Source organism: Heterocephalus glaber, unplaced genomic scaffold (assembly GCF_053883595.1).
Source record: "Heterocephalus glaber isolate CG9 unplaced genomic scaffold, H.glaber_assembly_v1.0 deba00001555, whole genome shotgun sequence".
NCBI lineage: Eukaryota > Metazoa > Chordata > Mammalia > Rodentia > Bathyergidae > Heterocephalus > Heterocephalus glaber.
Genome location: NW_028258346.1, coordinates 14595464 through 14612897, shown reverse-complemented (window position 1 = coordinate 14612897; position 17434 = coordinate 14595464). Strand labels below are relative to the sequence as shown.

The 17434-nt window shown below is 43.5% G+C and overlaps 1 long non-coding RNA gene across 1 annotated transcript; it reads right to left on the bottom strand.

The window, feature by feature from the left end:
- Positions 1–9401: 9401 nt before the first annotated feature.
- Positions 9402–12643, bottom strand: LOC110350305 (uncharacterized). Its single transcript, XR_002396776.2, has 3 exons — positions 12495–12643; positions 11997–12101; positions 9402–11415 (listed from the first exon to the last, which is right to left on the bottom strand). It is a non-coding gene; the product is annotated as an uncharacterized LOC110350305 (long non-coding RNA).
- Positions 12644–17434: the final 4791 nt, after the last annotated feature.

The following is a 17434-nucleotide window of genomic DNA, read 5'->3' as shown; positions in this document are numbered from 1 at the left end:
TTTTTTTTTTTTTTTTCACAATACCCTCTTAAGTTTTATTTTTCCTCCCACAAAGGTTCATATGGTAGAGGCTCGGTCCCTAAAATAACAGTGTTTGAAGACGGGGCTTCGGGAAGCAATTGCTCAGAAGGGCTCTGCCCCCATCAGTGGGTTGGTCCATTGATAGGTTCAAGATTGGATGGGCTATTGGGAGACTGAGGCGGTGGGACCTAGTGAGGGGAGTGGGCCTTCCAGGTGTCCCCACTCCCTTCCTGCCTGCCGTAAGTCCTCTGCCATGACGTGTCAGTATCACAAGACTAAAAGCAAGGCAGCCAGCCAACCATGGACTGAAACTGGGCCAAAATAAACTTTTCATCCCTTTCTGTTCTCAAGTACTGTGTCACAGGAATGGAAAACTGACTAAAACATGCGTGAATTGTAATGGTACATTTTTATAAGGTACAAAATTATGTGATTTTTTAATCCAACTTGAAATGACCAAGCCACCCAACCCATCCACCACCTCAGACGTTTGACATCTTCCATGATGGGGATGTGAGAGACACACACTCCTTGCAGATTGGAAATTACATTACCAATTAGTAGATACATCACCACATTGTGTAACAAACAGCTCCCATCTGAGGCTTCATGCCCTTCAATTGTCATCTCCCTATGTTCCCCACTCCACCTTTTGGTGACTAGGAGTTTACTCACTGCTTCTCTGAGTTCAGTGGTTTTTGATTACAGTAGAACTGAGAACATGACTGTATTTGTCTTTCTGCATTTTGTTTATTTCACTTAATGTAATGCCCTCTGTTTCCATCCATGTTAGAAATGACATTCTTTTTGAAGGTTAAATGGTACTACATTTTGTGTATTGGCCACATTTTTTCTGTCTGTCCATCCACTGATGGACACTTAGGTTGGTTCCATAACCTATTGGGATAATGCTACATGGAGATGTCTCTCCCAACATACGGGGATCAGATCTTTTCAAAACAAACAGAAGTGGAATTGCTGGATTTTTTTTTTTAAATACCAACGTAAGCTGCAATAATTTTTTCCCATTTTTGGAAGGTAGGAAATTGAGATGTGGTTGTCTAATATTAGTTAATGGAGCTTCACAGCATCTATTTAAATTTTTATGTCTTTTAAAATATTACTACATGATTCACACTATGGATTTGTAACATCCTTCAGAAAACTTGTGTCAGCTTCACTTTGAAACCATTCTGGCGTTGAACTATGTATATGGATATTAGGTTATTATGAAAGAATTTTTAAATTTTATTGGTACATTTTAGGTAGACAATATAATGACATTCATCATTGGAAATTTGCACCTTTACATAATCTCTCTTGGTTCTTATTTTTTCCCTATTCCTCTACCCTCCCTTCAACCCCTCCATCCCTCCCTATTTACAGACTTTATTTCCATGTTTTCATTTTCTCATATTAATTCCATTCCCTTCCTTCCTTTCCCCTACCCCTCCCACTTCCCCTTCCCCTTTGCCCCTTTTCTTCGTATATCACATTATCTGTTACATTTTTTAGTCCTTATTTACACTTTAAGTTTCTCACACTAGAGAAGCGATTCGGTATTTACACGTGTGTCCTATTTATTTCACTTAAGAGTATCGCCTCAATGTCCATCCATTTAGCTATAAATGTCTCTAATTTCTCATTTTTTATGGCTGAGTAGTACTCCATTTATTAAAAAACCACATTTTCTTTATCCAGTCTCCAGTTGATGGACATTTGGGCTACTTCCAAGTTTTAGCTATTACAGATTGTGCTGCTATGAACGTGGGCACACATATATCACTATGGTATGATTCTTTTAATTCTTTGGGCAAGATACCCACCAGGAGAAGAGCTGGGTCAAATGGGACTTCCAGTCTTAGTTCTTTGAGATATCTCCATACTGATTTCTACAGTGGTTCCACCAGTCTATACTCCCACCAGCAGTGGAGCAGTGTTCCTTTTTCTGCACAGCCCCACCAGCGTTTGTTATTGGTTGATTTCATGATAACAGCCATTCTTTCTGGAATGAGGTGGAATCTCAGCATTGTTTTCACTTGAATCTCCAAATGACCAGTGATGTTCAACATTTTTTCATACGTTTATTTGCTATTTCTACTTCTTTGTCTGAGAAATGTCTGTTCATTTCAGATGCCCATTTTCGGACTGAGTTTTTAAATTTGGGAGGTGTGATTTTTTTTAAGTTCTTTATAGATTCTAAATAGTAGAATTTTTTCTGAGGAACAGCAGGTGAAATTTTTTTCCCACATTGTGGGTTGTCTCTTCACACTGCTGGTGGTTTCTCTTGCTGTGCAGAAGCTTTTTAATAAGAAGAGATCCCACTTGTTGATTGTTTGTGCTAGTTCACGGGCAACTGAGGTTTTGTTCATAAAATCTTTTCCTACACCAATGTCTTCAAGTGTTCTACCTAACCTCTGTTCAAGGTGATTCAGCGTTTCTATTTTAATATTTAGAACCTTAATCCATTTCTAATTTAGTTGAGTGCATGGTGAGAGATAGAGGTCTAGTTTTAGTCTTTGGCAAGTTGAAACCCAATTTTTCCAGCACCATTTATTAAAGAGGCTATCTTTCCTCCAGTGAGGGTGTTTGGCTCCTTTGTCAAAGATGAGGTGGCTGAGTGTGTCTGGAGTTGTTTCTGCATCTTCTAATCTGTTCCACTGATCTTCAGGTCTGTTTCTTTGCCAGTACCATGCTGTTTTTATCACAGTAGCTTTGTAGTATAGTTTCAAGTTGGGGGTTGTGAAACAACCTGCCGTGTCTCTGTTACCTAGAATTACTTTTGCTATTCTGGGTCTCTTCTTGTTCCAAATGAACTTTTGTATTGTTTTCTCAAGATCCTGAAGTATGATGCTGGAATTTCAATTGGGATTGCATTGAATCTATATAGCAGTTTTGGAAGTATGGCCATTTCTAGTATGTTGGAAATGGCCATACCCAGGAGCAAGGAATGTCTTTCCATTGTCTATATCTATATTTTCTATATCGGCTTTAATCTCTCTTTTCAGAGTCCTGTAGTTTGCAGAGAAGAGGTCTTTGATTTCTTGTGTTAGGTTGATTCCTAGGTATTTCAGTTTTTTGGATATTATTGTGAAAAGAATTGTTTGACCTATTTCTCTCTCTCAGTCTGTCATTCAGATACAGGAAAGCTATTGATTTTTGTGTGTTGACCTTGTATCCAGCTACATTACTGAATTTGGTTATTAAGTCTAGAAGACTTTCGGTGGAGTTCTTGGGCTCTTCTATATACAGTATCATGTCATCTGCAAATAATGACAATTTGACTTCTTCCTTTCTTATCTTTATTCCTTTTATTTCTTTCTCTTGTCTAATTGCTGTGGCTAATGTTTCCAAAACTGTATTGAACAGGGGTGGTGATAGTGGACATCCTTGTCTTGTTCCTGATTTTAGTGTGAAGGATTTCATTTTTTGACCATTTATTGGCTGTTGATTTTTCAAGGATGGTTTTTATCCGATTGAGGTAGAGACCATCTATTCTGATTTTTTGTAGAGACCATCTATTCTAATTTTTTGTAGAGACCATCTATTCTAATTTTTTGTAGGGCTTTTATCATAAACGTGTTGGATTTTGTCAAATGCTTTTTCTGCATCTGTTGAGATGATCATGTGGTTTTTGTCCTTGGCTCTATTGATACAGTGTATTACATTTATTTTTTTACATATGGCGAACCATCCCTGCATCCCTGGGATGAATCCCACTTGGTCAGGGTGTATGATCTTCTTGTTGATCTTCCGCATTCTATTTGCCTGTATCTTATTAAGGATTTTTGCCTGTATGTTCATTAGTGAGGTTGGCCGATAGTACTCTTTTTTTCGGTTGGGCCTTTCTGCTTTGGGGATCAAGGTGATGCTTGTTTCCAGGAATGAATTTGGGAGTATTGCTTCCCTTTCAATTTCATTGAAGAGTTTAAACAGTAGTGGCAGTAGTTCCTCTTTAAATGTCTTGTAGAATTTGGCAGTGAAGCCATCAGGACCTGGGCTTTTCTTAGTTGATAAGTTTTTAATTACATTTTCAATTCTATTGATTGATATTGGGTTGTTTAGAGTTTTTAGGTCTTGTTCGTTCAGCTTTGGTAATTCATACATATCTAGGAATCTGTCCATTTCTTCTGTGTTTTCCATCTTATTTGTGTATAGGTTCTGGAAATAGGTATTGATAATCATGTGGATTTCTGCTGGGTCTGTTGTAATTTCACCCTTTTCATTCCTAATTGCATGGATTTGGGCCTTTCCTTCTGATAAGGTTGGCTAAGGTTTTGTCAATTTAGTTTATTCTTTCAAAGAACCAATGTTCCAGAAATCGCAGAAGGAAATACATGGAGACATAGAATTCAGGTAAAATAATAAAAGTTTTACTTGCAAGCAGGCAGGACTGCCAGAAACCTCTCTGGTCAGTGTTCACCCTGCTGCTTTGTTCTGCTTCCTCTTTTATATCTTTGTTAGTCATTATCTCATCCCTAGTGGTCTTTGTTAAGTAAATAAAGTTCCAATTCCTGTTTGATGGTTAGACACAGGTGGTTTCTGTTACTGATTACAGTCCTAAAAACAAGACAGTTAAGACATATATATCACAAGTTTGCCCATGCGTTGCAACTTTGTCCTTCAGAGTTAGAATGTTATCTATAGTAGAGCTACTGATCAAAGGAGCTATATAAACTTCACTTTAAACAACCAGAGCAATGGGCTAAGGCAAGTTTTTTAAAGGGATACACTACCTATTTTGCTTCTACAACTGCTTTTAACAGTTGATCTACTAAGCTGTCTCACTTTTTCCCTATCACCAACCCTTGGCCTCATTGATTTTTTTTTTTTTTTTTTGTATTGTGGTCTTAGTCTCCATTGCATTGATTTCTGCTCTCATCTTCATAATTTCTTCCCTTGTATGAGCTTTGGGTTTGTCCTGCCCTTCTTTTCCTAGAAGCTTAAGGTTTAGCATCAGGTTGTGTAATTGAGCTCGCTGTGTTTTCGTCATGTGAGTATTCACTGCTATGAATTTCCCTCATAAGACTGCTTTCATTGTGTCCCGTAGATTCCGATATGTTGTATTGTCATTGTCATTTAATTGTAGGAACTGTTTGATTTCTTCTTTAATTTCCTCTGTGACCAATTGGTAATTCAGAAGTGTGTTGTTCAGTTTCCATGTGTTCCATGTGTTCATGTAATTCTTGCAGTTTCTTTTGCTATTGATCTCCAATTTCATTGCACTATTGTCTGATAATATACAGGGGATAACTTCAATTCCTTTGCACTTAAATATGTTCTATGAGCGAGTATGTAGTCTGTTTTGGAGAACGACCCATGTGCAGCTGAAGAGAATGTGTATTCTGATTTTGTGGGGTGGAACATTCTGTAAACATCTGTTAAGTTCATTTGTTCAAGAATTTGATTTAGCCCAGTGGTTCCACCACCTGCCTTGCAAGCACAGCAACCTGAGTTTGATCCCTGGTATCTGCCCCCCCCCCCCAAAAAGAGTTTGATTTAGTTCAGGTATTTCATTGCTTGTTTTTTGTCTAGTTGATCTATTTGTGACAGTGGGGTGTTGCAGTCCCCCACTACTATTGTATTAGTGCTTATTTGATTTTTCACATCCATTAATATTTGTTTTATATATTTGGGTGCACTAGTGTTCGGTTCATAAATATTTATGATTGTCATCTCATTCTCTTGGATTGTTCCTTTTACAAGGATGTAGTGTCCTTCTTCGTCTCTCTTAATCAGTGTTGGTTTTAAATCCCCTTGATCTTGAAAGAGGATAGCTACTCCTGCTTTTTTTCAGGTTCCCATCCCATGGAGTATTGTTTTCCATCCTTTAACTTTCAGTCTATAAGTTTATTTTTGATTTAAGTGTGTTTTTTGTTTGCAGCATATTGTTGGATCTTGCTTCTTGACCCATTCTGCCAATCTATTTCTTTTGACTGGTGAATTGAGACCATTAACATTGATGGTTTTAACTGATGCATATTGACTTATCATTGTCACGACTTTTTGTTTTTGTTGGATTCTTCTCCTTTGCATTTAATTTCTTGTCATGCCTGATGGATTCATTTTGCTGAGCTTCCTGGGGTTGTGATCCTCACTGTCTTTTCCTAGGACATTGTCTAAAATTTTTTGGGAGTGCTGGTTTGGTATTCATGAAATTCCTAATGTTCTCTTTGTCATGAAAGTATCTTATTTCTGCTTCAATTTTTTTTTTTTTTTTTGGTATTGGGAATCGAACTTGTGTCCTTGCACTTGTGAGGCAGGCACTGGAACCACTGAGCTAAATTCCTGGCCGTTCTCCATCAATTTTAAAAGATAGTTTTGCAGGGTACATCAGTCTGGGTTGGAGACTGTTTTCCTTTAGGGCTTGAAATACATCACTCTAAGCTCTTCTTGCCTTGAGGGTTTGCATTGAGAAGTCTGCTGTGATGCTGATGGGCTTTCCTTTGTATCTGATTTGTTTCTTTTCTCTATCTGCTTGTAGAATTTTGTAATTCTGTTGGGTTTTTGGAATTTTAACTATTATATGTCTATGTGTAGATTTTTTTTTTTTTGATCAAGGCTAGTTGAAATCCTATATGCCTCACTTATCTGTATGTCAAGATTTTTTCCCCTGCTTTGGAAGTTTTCTACCATCACTTCTGTGAACAGTTTTCTTATGTCATCTGCACTCTCTCCTGTTTCTTCATTGACTCCAGTCAGTCTTAGGTTATTCTTCTTTGCATCGTCTAGCAGCTGCTGGATTGATTTCTCATGGTCCCTTACTATTTCAAAGAAATTTTTCTTTTACTTGTCACTAATTGCAATCTTATCTTCTATACCTGAAGTTCTGTCCTCACCTTGGCTCATTCTGCTGTGTAACCTTTCAGTGGAGTTTTCAGTCTGAAAATCTGTTTGCATCTGTCTTATGGATTCCATTTGTTTGCGATGTTTGGATTCTATCATGTTCCTCAGTGCCTCTATTTTTTATCTGTGTCCTCTCTAGATTTATTAATCATGTCTTGCACTATGGGCACAATCTCTGCTGTTATCTGAGAAATTATTTCTGATTTCACTTTTTCCAGATCCTCTTTCTTTGCTAGTTCAGGGAACCCAGGTGGTTGATTATCAGATTATTCCATCTTGTTTCCCTTTGCTTTAGGTGATCTGGGAATCTGGTTTTGAGACTTGTTTAAGTGTCTTCTCATTTCAGTGGTGTGTGGGGGTGTGTGTGCTTCTAGTACCCACGTGGTACCTCCTTGGTGCTGGGGGTGTTGGTATGGTGCCCTCGAAGGTTCACCTCCTCTGTGCTGGGGGCACCTCTGCTCCTAGGCACTGGGGGTAGTGGTACAGCAGCCTGGAAGGTTCACCCATTCAGAGCTTTTTGATACTGCTATTTTTGCTTTTTCTTGCAATATCTGCAATTGCATCCTGCAGAAAACACTTCTTTCTGCCACTCACAATCTGTCAAGATGGCATTATCTTCTCAGTGGACTGTTCTCAATGGATTTCCCTTCTTTGCTGAGCTTCAAAGCTTCCAAGATCTTGACAGCTGCAAAGGAAAGGCAGAAGGAGGGACTGTGGGTCAGGAGCGCCGCCTGAGCGTCCTGGGAATCGAGGGCAAGTCCCTCAATGGGACGGAGTGTGGCCAGAACTGAATTTTTTAAAATTTTAGTTGTAAATCCTATTTTTACAGTAAACTTTTCTCAACTAAGTTATGTAATGTACCATTTGTCAGGTTTTTATTTTCTTTCTGTTCTTCCTGGGCATCTTTTTTGTGACAGTTCTGTAATTTTCATCATTTTCATTTAGCTGAGTGACCCACTACTTACCATGTCAGAAAGACAAAAGGACACACATCCTGTTCCTCAGCTTACTAACAAGGAGAGGTGGCGTGGAGTACCCTGGAGCGTGCTTCAGGCCTTCCCAACAGAGTCCTCACAGAGGGGTGTGGGGAAGGGTGAGGGCTGGAAGAAGGGCTGGCTGGAGAGCTGGGTCTAGCATTGTGAAGTCGGGGAAAATGCCCCCCCCGCCCCGTGAGGATGGTGTCCCACAGTGCGGCACTGTAGGAGTTAGACCCAGTTACTGGGTGGTGATTCTCCTGTCAGCCTCTGAACACCGGGATAGATAGAAACAGGTTGATCTCCAAATTACTCAACACCGAGTGGAGAGAGGGGCCAAAGCTGCTGGGAAATAACTTCATTGACACACAGTGCTGTGGCCTAAGACCCATTGCCTTGAACCTTTTTTTTTTTTACAGAAGTGCACACTCCCTATCATGCACCTTAAGCCTATTTGGCTCAACAATTACTGGCAGAATCCGGATGGCCATACTGAAGCCACAGTGATAATTTTGGGGCTGCAGTCTGTGGGTACAGGAATGGTCAGCTGGAGTTTGGGCCATTGCAAAAGAGTTTAATGGAAGGATTTCTTTCCTGGAGTGCCTGCATCCTCCTCATTCTCAGAGGTTCTTAAACCCTCACTTTGATGCAGTGGGATCAGTTAGTTAGAATCACGATTTGATTCCATGGGATTAGATGTTGAAGTCAATTGCATTTTCTTACAAGCTAGTCATCTTATGTTCAGTCTTTTCATTGAATTAGTGACCAGCAGTCTGGCAAAGAATGAATCAGAGTCTTACTGATAGAAGAATTCCCTGGAACCATCCTTAGTTAAGGGGATAGGGGAGAAAATGCTGAGCTCACGCGTATTCTAGATTTTGCTGGAAATCTTTTTATGTAGGTTTCAGATACATACTTGGCTGCTTTCCCTGCGCATTCTCCACCCTCCATTAAAAAAAAAGGAAAATCTGGTATCCTGTAAAGATGATGTTTCCCTTTTAAGTCAAAGATTAGTGTTTTTACATTTGAACAGGAGTGAAAGATGCTACTACTTCTTCATCTGACCTTTAATAATGCAGGGTGGTCCATTTCCAAATGACCTTATGTGGTTAATTGCAGGAGGAAAATGTTCTTATTGCTTCACTTACGTCAGCCTCAGAATACGGATGCAGGTGTGGCTTTTGTTTCCTTTAGTAATATTTTTCCCTGACGCTTCTGCAGGACAGAGCCATTTCTGGCGTCTTCCATCTTCCTTTGTGGACTTGGAGCAAAGGATCTGTGTAACTTTGGGCAGTGTTTACCATCCCTGGCGGTAACGAGCCTCACCCTCCCTTGGGCTCTAGTCTCTCTTGCCAGGTCTGTCTTTGTATATACTGGAAACAGTTCTTATTTTGTCAAATCCCTTGGGTAATCTTCCCACCTTTGTTTATCTTGTCATTTGGCTTTTACTTGTTTAACTCATTCCTAATTTAAATCTGCCTATGATTCTTTGGTTTTGATTTTTTGCCCTTCTTCATTTTGAGGTTTTAAAATTCCATTTTAACATTTGAAATAGTCACAAGGATTTTAATTTGTTCCCTGATCTAATCATCTCTGAATGTCATAATTCTCCAGTCAAGCAGGCAAGTGTCCCAGTAACCTCATCTGGACCATGATGGTGAGGGTCTGTTTTTCTCCTTGATGCATGCAGCTACCATTATTGCTAATGAAAGGTCTTCATGTGCATTAAGGGGAAACTAGACCTCTAATGAGATAGAGAGGAATTGTAGCTGATAATTTCCACTTCCAGCCCACTGTACTATAACAGAAATGCACTCTTAGGAGGCAGTGGGCCAAAGAAATACAAAATGCATGTGCCGCCTACGTAAAATATCTGATCTAATAGCTGGGAGATTTTGTTTGGGCTTTGTAGTCTCTGGTATTCCATAGATGTTGAAGGGGCCCCCTATTAAGGGAGCAGAAGACTCAGGTACTTGGAAAAGAAAGGGAATAGACAAATTACAATGTATTTGAAACAACTTTTAAGAGCAGTCTCCATTAATATATTATTTTACAGTTCACAAAGTACCCGCTCATACGCTTTCTCATTTGGAATGAGGAAGTACAAATGTGTTAGGGAGCCAGTGGACTGGGCACTGAGCGTGCATCACACGGGCTGTACTAACTAAGGTTAACTTGCCCTTGTTAGCGGCGCCAGGACCGGTGCTCACTGCGGTCTTGGATCCCTGTGTCTGTGTACTCTGATTAGTATGTGGTATGCTCCCCTCCTCCCCACAGCTAGGAAAATCATTGTTGTTTCCATGTATCTTCCCACGGGTGTGGCATCTTCACTTCTCTGGGGAACTGCTTTCTCCCCTCCTGCACCAGTTTCTGGGAACTGTCTCACCCCTAAGCACCCCCCCAAATTCCTAGGACCCCAATGGTGAGCTCCCAAGGCACCTGTATATAATAGCAGGGGATGCCTGGCCCAGTCAGTGACCCTTTTCTGATAAGAATTGAGCCTAAGGGATTCTAGTGTCCATCTAGGTTCATTTCTTGCATAAGGTGATCTAAGCTCAACTTGATGGTTTTGTAATTCAGAGCTGAGTAGCAGAGAGAAGAGCTGAGGGGAAGAAACAGCAGGAGCAAGACCAAAAGATGCTTTCAGGGCTCCAGATACTGGGTTTTCAGTTTGCTGTCCCTTTCTAAAACCTGTTTAGACACATGCCTTTGGGTCACACAAAAATGCTGTTGCGTTTTCTTAATAGCACGGCCCCTTTCTTTTCAGCAACGTTGAGTTGGTTTCTGTTGCGTTTAACCTCAAAACAAAAAACAAATTCAACTCCTGTATGAGCCAAGGCATGTTTGCTGTTAATCCTCAACTGATAGGAGAATGTGCAGCCTTGGGAGGCAGAAGAAGAGTGAAAGAAAGTCTTTTTGCAAATCTGTAAATAGCATTTTACAGCAGGAGACCTGGCCAGGTCTCTGCCCCCACTAACATCCCTGCTCACAGACTAGAGACAGGTACAGAGAGCTCTAATTATGGTTTCCCAAATAGCTGAGAGATCCTTCACTCTTTCCCCTGTGTTGCTCTCTGCCTCAGCATCTCCGGGTGGGCAGTGCCTTGTGTGACCAAGCTGTTCTGTCTGCACAATGCTCTCTGTTGCTCCCAGGGGCTAGGGTGTGCCGCGTTTGGAGTGCACAGGGCACACTCGGAACAAGGAGGTGAGGAGCTAATTAAAGACCACTTGTGTCTCCCTGTCACCTTGACTGGTGCAGCTGGGAAGTGGATGGAAGAGGTGAGCTTTGGCTTCGTGCTGGAGATCGGTGTTGTAAACAGGTGGCAGGGTGTTCTAAATTTGGACTGAGATGAAAACATTTCAAGCAAACAAAATTAAGCTACATTCTTTTGACAGTGAAGTATTTCCTAAGAGATGCAGATGTCAGTTTTGTTAAAGTACAAATCAGCAATGGAAAAAGAAAGACAGAGACAGAGAGCTGCTTCTGACAAAATTTAAGCACCTTGGAAAACTAAGTCACCTCCGCTTAGGTCATCTTGCAGTATACATGCTGCGGGGGTCCAGTCTCCTCCCACCTGGAGAACGGAAATGGGTGTTTGTTAGGAACAATGACATTTGCATTTGTGATTGTTCCTGCCTTTCTGTTCATGCTTCTGTGAACTCACAAATGTACAAAACTTCAGAAATCATCTGGGGTAGGAGAGGGAGAAAGCGGAGGTGTTCCTTGTGTGTTCTGATGAGGTCCCGACCAGGCGCGTCACCGATCTCCATCTTGTATCAGCGGACTGGCAGGGGGCTCTGCCAGGGTCACAGTACCTGGTGACCCGGACCCTCATGAATTCTGAATATACTTAGTGTTCTAGTAAATCATGGCTCCCGATTTCAAGCAAACAAGACAAAAGACGATCTTTTCCTGAAGCTCTTAGGTGGAAGATGCTTGCCTCTCATGACCTTGAAGAAGAAAAGCCCCGGGCCCACCACCTGGCCCGCCACCCAGCCACACAATTGGAACAGCACTTCTTAAACAGAATGGAGCGTTGCTGGCCGCTCCGTCCGGTGCTTCTGAATCTCGCACCAGTAATTTGGCAAGTGGGGGGGGGGGGTCAGCTTTGCAAATAGAGCGCGAGGTGCGCTGCAAGGGGAATTACGAACTTACCCTTTCCACTCGGTGATCATCGCAGCTTTCCCGCTGGTGGGCATCGCTCTGAGAGCACTTTGTGGAGTTCATTCAGCAAACGCGCGCAAGACACTGTGCTCAGCTCTGGGGATGAAAGAGGCGTCCTTCAGGACCGTCAGGGCCTGAGTAACCCCGGGGGGCCTCAACCCAGACTTGGGGAGTCAGAAGCTTAGAAGAAGGAGCCTCCCCAGCCCTGTGTTTTCGCAGCACCCCAGGTCATTCTGCTGTTTGCTAGTTTGCCCTGTGACCGTGGTTCTGGAATCTGGCTAAATTGGCTGGGGAGTTTTTAAGAAAATCAAGTCTGAAATAAGACTGAGTTATCTCTTTTCGGCCTTTTGGCTAAGATCAAGTGTTGAAATAAGACTGAGTCCTGGAAGTCTTCTTTTTTAATTCCCAAATACTACTGGGAAGACTTAATGCAATAAATCATTGAAGAGTAACTACCCATCTAAGGTTAAGAGAATAGTTAGGTCAGACCTGGGGGCAGGAGGAAGGCAAAAGTTTGGAAGGATCCGGGAAGCCTTGTGCCACATCCGAGACAGCAGCAGGTTTGTAGACCTGACTGCCCCAAATGCGGCAGGGTACAAACCAGGCCCAAAAGGAAGACTGCACTGCGAAGGTCTCAGCGCCCGGAGTTCTGTTTTGAAATCTGCTGAATCACGGCAGTGGCAGGGAAAGCAGCTGTGGCAATCTGCTTCCTCTGCTCGCCCTCGGGTCCCCCACGGTTGAGTTGAGGAGTCAGATGAAAATGAAAACGAAAGATTAGAATATGTGCTGTTTATTTCCTCTAGCAAAAACGTAATTTCTAAACACAAGCCCGCATTTCATGATGAGAAGCACGCTGATGTTGGCAGGCAGTAATCACGGTGTTGTCCGCCTTGATATTTCCCCAGAGCCATGTGCAGTTTGGTTTGATCCGAGATTCCCCCACTTGCCTATTGAGTCCTTTGAGAGACGGTGTGTATATTTGAGCACCATCAATAGGGTGTTAAACGGAGCATGCAGGATTTGCTCATTTGGTGAAGGGGTTCCTTCTTGAGCATCTTTGTAAAACTGCAGGGAAAGGTGCATTTTTACCAAACTGTGCGGTCTCCGTCCACACTCAGCGCCTGTTCAGAAGGGAGAGTGCTTGGGCCACTCCGGAAACAGCAAATCTATGTACCCTAAGGCGACTGAGACAAATCTTGGAGGCTTTGGGAAAAGAGTTTTCATTTTTCCTTTTTTTCTGCTGATATCCCTTTCTTTCCAAATCAACTTGACTTTTTTTTTTTTGCTGTGCTTTCTAAAAGTTTTTTGTTTTTGTTTTTTTTTGAAAAGAGCGTATAGAAATTTAGATTTAATTTGTTACAGCTTGCATTTAAAACTCTGGAAAAAATGAGAAGTAATTTGACGATAACAGTAGCAGCTGCCTAGCCAGTTGTTTCAAAATATGGCAATAAAATATTAAACTTGAGACTTACTATTTTTGTGCACAGATGTCTGCCACTCGTTATGATGGATTTCTAACCTCCCTATCAAGCTAATATTTTCAGAGGGGGCAGGGAAGGATGCTTTGACAAATTCTGGACTTATTTCTAAAGAAAATATATAAAAGTGGGGCTCGGGCTGTAAACTTTACGTAGACAAGCGTTTATTCTCTCTTTTAAAAAGTAGGAAAACAAAAAAACCCAGCTGAATATGTGCTGCTTAATTGACCCAGATAGAAGATAACCTCAGATTTTAGGTACTATTTTTGCATAAAAGCTAGTAACTGATCTAGCACATAAATCCAAAGAATTTAGAGGCAGAATGAGCAGTTTTGATGGAAGATGCAGTTTATTTGCATCACAAATGGGAGATACAGCGAAGTTAAAATGTATGAAATAAACATCCACAGCCACACAAGGATGGAGCTTCATTATTCCTGTAAACGGAATTAGCCCGCAGCAAGAGCATGTACTATTCAGGTTATTTTAGTGAAAATGGAGTTTCATTTGGCGGTGGAGCAAGGTGCAGGGAGTCTCAAATTGAGTGTGCCCGGAGACGTGGTGGGCATTCTGGGGAGGCAGAGGAGTCTGCGGCCTGAAGTGTGACTGCAGTGCCTACAAAATGCTGCTGCTGTTTGATGGTAATGGAGGGAATAGACACCTGTGTATTCCAAGGAATACTATTTGCATAGAATATTCATAGGTGCTACTTGGTGGGGGGGCTTTTTTGGTCAAGTAAATTTTGGGGAAGGCCTGCTTAAATAGTATCAAACTTTTTTGAAATTAGCAAAGCTTTTAATACACAAAGGGAATTGTAATGTTTTAAGCAGCTATATACCAAGCAGCCGCCTTAGGCACGGAGCTAGTTAGTATTTAAGCACTTTCCCTTTTTGACTATGAGCTAAAGAGACAATTAGTCTTGCTTTCTCCTTGGCTCCCTTTCTTTAAAGTGGAGCTAATGGCATTTGCTAGATTTACATGAAATTGCCAGTATTCAATCTACCAAAAAAAAAAAAAGACAATTTCCTACGATTCAGGCCAATTCTATTATGACATTTTATATATATACAGGCAATAATGCACACCTCGTAGGACTGCCTGGAGAATTAAATAAGGCGATACGGGCAAAGCTGTTTGGATTCACCATAGCAAGAGTCTGTAAAGTGGCAGCTGACTGTAGGCTCTGTGACCCAAGCAGATTACCCACAGAACCCTTGCTTCTAGCAGTAGATCCCAGGACATACGTAGCATGCAAGGGAGAAGGAAGCTGTAGAGCAAGGCTCAGCCAGCGTTTTCTGGTAAGTGACCCGGTAGTAAATATCTAGGCTTTGTGGACCCCATGTTCTCTATAGAACTATTCACCTTCTGCTGTAGAAACGGGAAGACCACCACAGCTGTGAGTGGCTGTGTTCCAATAAAACTTTATTTACAAAATCAGAAGTTGGTCTGGATTTGGCCCCTGGGCTGTGGTTTTCTGGCCCTAACTGTAGACAAAAGGAGGCAGTGTGTTGTAAACGGAAGGTTGGGCCAGGTTTTTGGAGACCCAGGTCTTGGTTGCACGTCTTCCGCGGACTGCGTCAAGCTGACTCCTTTGAGGTTTAACTGCTCTACCTTAGTATTTTCTGGGGCTACCTTCGTACTTAGGGCTTAGTACTTTCTGCCCTAATAAAGTCTTAAACCAGAACATGGAGATACAATCAAATCAGTCTGAAATCCTGTGTCAACTTTACACAGTAAGGTAGTATCTTCCAAGGGTGATTGCTTGTTCATTTATTTGTTCAGTTCCTTCCTAGCATGAAGGGGTCTCGTGCAGACTTTCGGGTTGAGGTGGGGAATAAGACAGATTTTGTTTGTCCTCGTCTGTGTGGAGTGTACGTTCTTCTGGGGATGCTTCTTTTTGGAGAAAGCCTTTTGTCTGATTAGTGTGGAGCCCAGAAAAGGCGAGTCCTTTGCTCCCAACCTTGAGCAGAGGAGAGGCTCACTCCCAAGGTGCACAGAGAGAGGTGAGGAGCTCAGCATGCAGTCAGGCTGGGGTGTGAGCTTTTGCTGCAGTCCTGTCTCGGAACCCTTACTCTCTCCTGTTTATACAGCAGATTCCAAGCTGGCCACAGATGTTTCCGGCACCTGGTTAATTTATCCAGGAAAGTCCCATGCTCATTAAGACTCCCAAGTCCCACAGCTGAGTTTTATGGTTGGGGAAACTGAGGTACTGGAATGATTGTGGGATTGGCTGGATGCTGGACGTAGGAGTCAGGCCAGCACTACTGGGGTGCTCGGCTCGGGACCAAGGTCACCCTCTGCGGGAGAGGCTTCCCCTGGGGGCTGCTGAGACTGTGCAGACCCACGCTTCCAATTAAACTTCACAAGGGTCCGCGGGCCCAGTGGTCCTGGGGAGCGGCCCTCACTCACGAGCCAGAGGCTCCAAGCGGGAAACCAGATGCTGCTCTGGACCCAGGCATTTGACATCCCCGGAGCGAGCCGGGAGCCGGAGGAGACAGAGCTGTCAGATGGACGAGGTGCCTAGGGGAAGCGGGGTTTCTTCCCGCAGGGCTGGTGGTTTCTGTCCCTTGCAGCGCCAGGGTCCTGTCTCGGCAGCAGCTGGGGTCATTTGGCACAGCCCCCCCCAGCCTGTGGTCGGGCTTGTCACCAGCGAGGGCATGTCGCAGTCTCTAAATGTGGAGGGGCAGGAGGGTCAGGAACAGTTCGAATGAGCTTATTTAATACTACGGCATCATTTTGTAGCTTGGAATCCAACAACAACAACAAAGAGCTCTCTGGTTTTGTCATCTGCCCCATCTTGACACTGGCCAAAGTGAGGCTGCATCAGACTTTCTTGACCCACTTGCGATAAGCAGTGGTTCTAAGGAAGTTATTGGGGAACTAGACAAGTTTAATATTCACCAGAAGATGTGTGGGGTGTGCGGGCACCTACCTGTCATCCCAGCACTCAGGAGGCTGAGGCAGGAGGATTGCCATGAATTTGAGGCCAGCCTGGGCTACATAGCGAGACTCTGTCTCAAAACAAAACAAAAATACAAAGGCTCTGAAGAAAGGGCATCGGGGCTTCCCTAGGACATGCACTTGGAGGGTATCCGGAGGCCAAATCACTTGCTCTGTTGTTCTGGTTCATCACTCCTCCTGTAGTCCTCAGCACATCTGCATTTGTCCATTTTGCACACGTCCCAGAATCTTTGGGTCCTCTGGGAGACATGGAGGGTCCCAGAGTGGGTGCAGAGGCTGCAAGCCCCACGCAAGGCCAGCCACCCACGTGAAGGAGAGGGTGGGAAGGAGCCCCGGGAAGGATGTGGTCTCTGCAGCCAGTCCGGAGAGCGCCTGGGCCAGGCACAAAGCGAGCCTCGGAGCTGAGCAGCCCTTCGGAGCCCTGTGACCAGTGGCTGGGACAAGGCGGGATGGATTCGGAGCCCTGCACGCGGGGCCAGCTGGTCACCCACTCTCCCTGCAGCAGGACACCGGAGCAGTACTTCACTGTATTTCTGAGGCCAGTTCTTTCTGTGTAGCCCAGGCTGGCCTTGAACTTGTGATGATCTCCTGCCCCAGCCTCCCGAGTGCTGTGCTTACAGGCGTGCGCCATTGCGCCTGGCTGAAGGCGGCACATTTTTGAGGCTGTCACGTGTCTTCCTGGACTGCCAGTACGGAAGGGGAGCCACGTGTTAAGCAATCAGTCAGCCCCAAGTGTGCAGTGGGGGTCGGGGCCACAGGGGGAGCCCAGGAGGTCGCGTCCTGGCGGCAGGGAGAGGCCACACCGGTGCGTGGCAGGAGAACGGGAGCAGGGCAAGCAGAGCTGCCGCCCCCAGACTGCCGTGGAAATTCCAGGGCTTCACGGAGGGTCCTCTCTTCTCGCTCCTCCCTCGGGGGGGTTCACTGGTTGTGGATTTTTTTTCCAGAAGACAAAAGAACCCCCACTCCTTCCCGGCAAATCCCGTAAGAGAC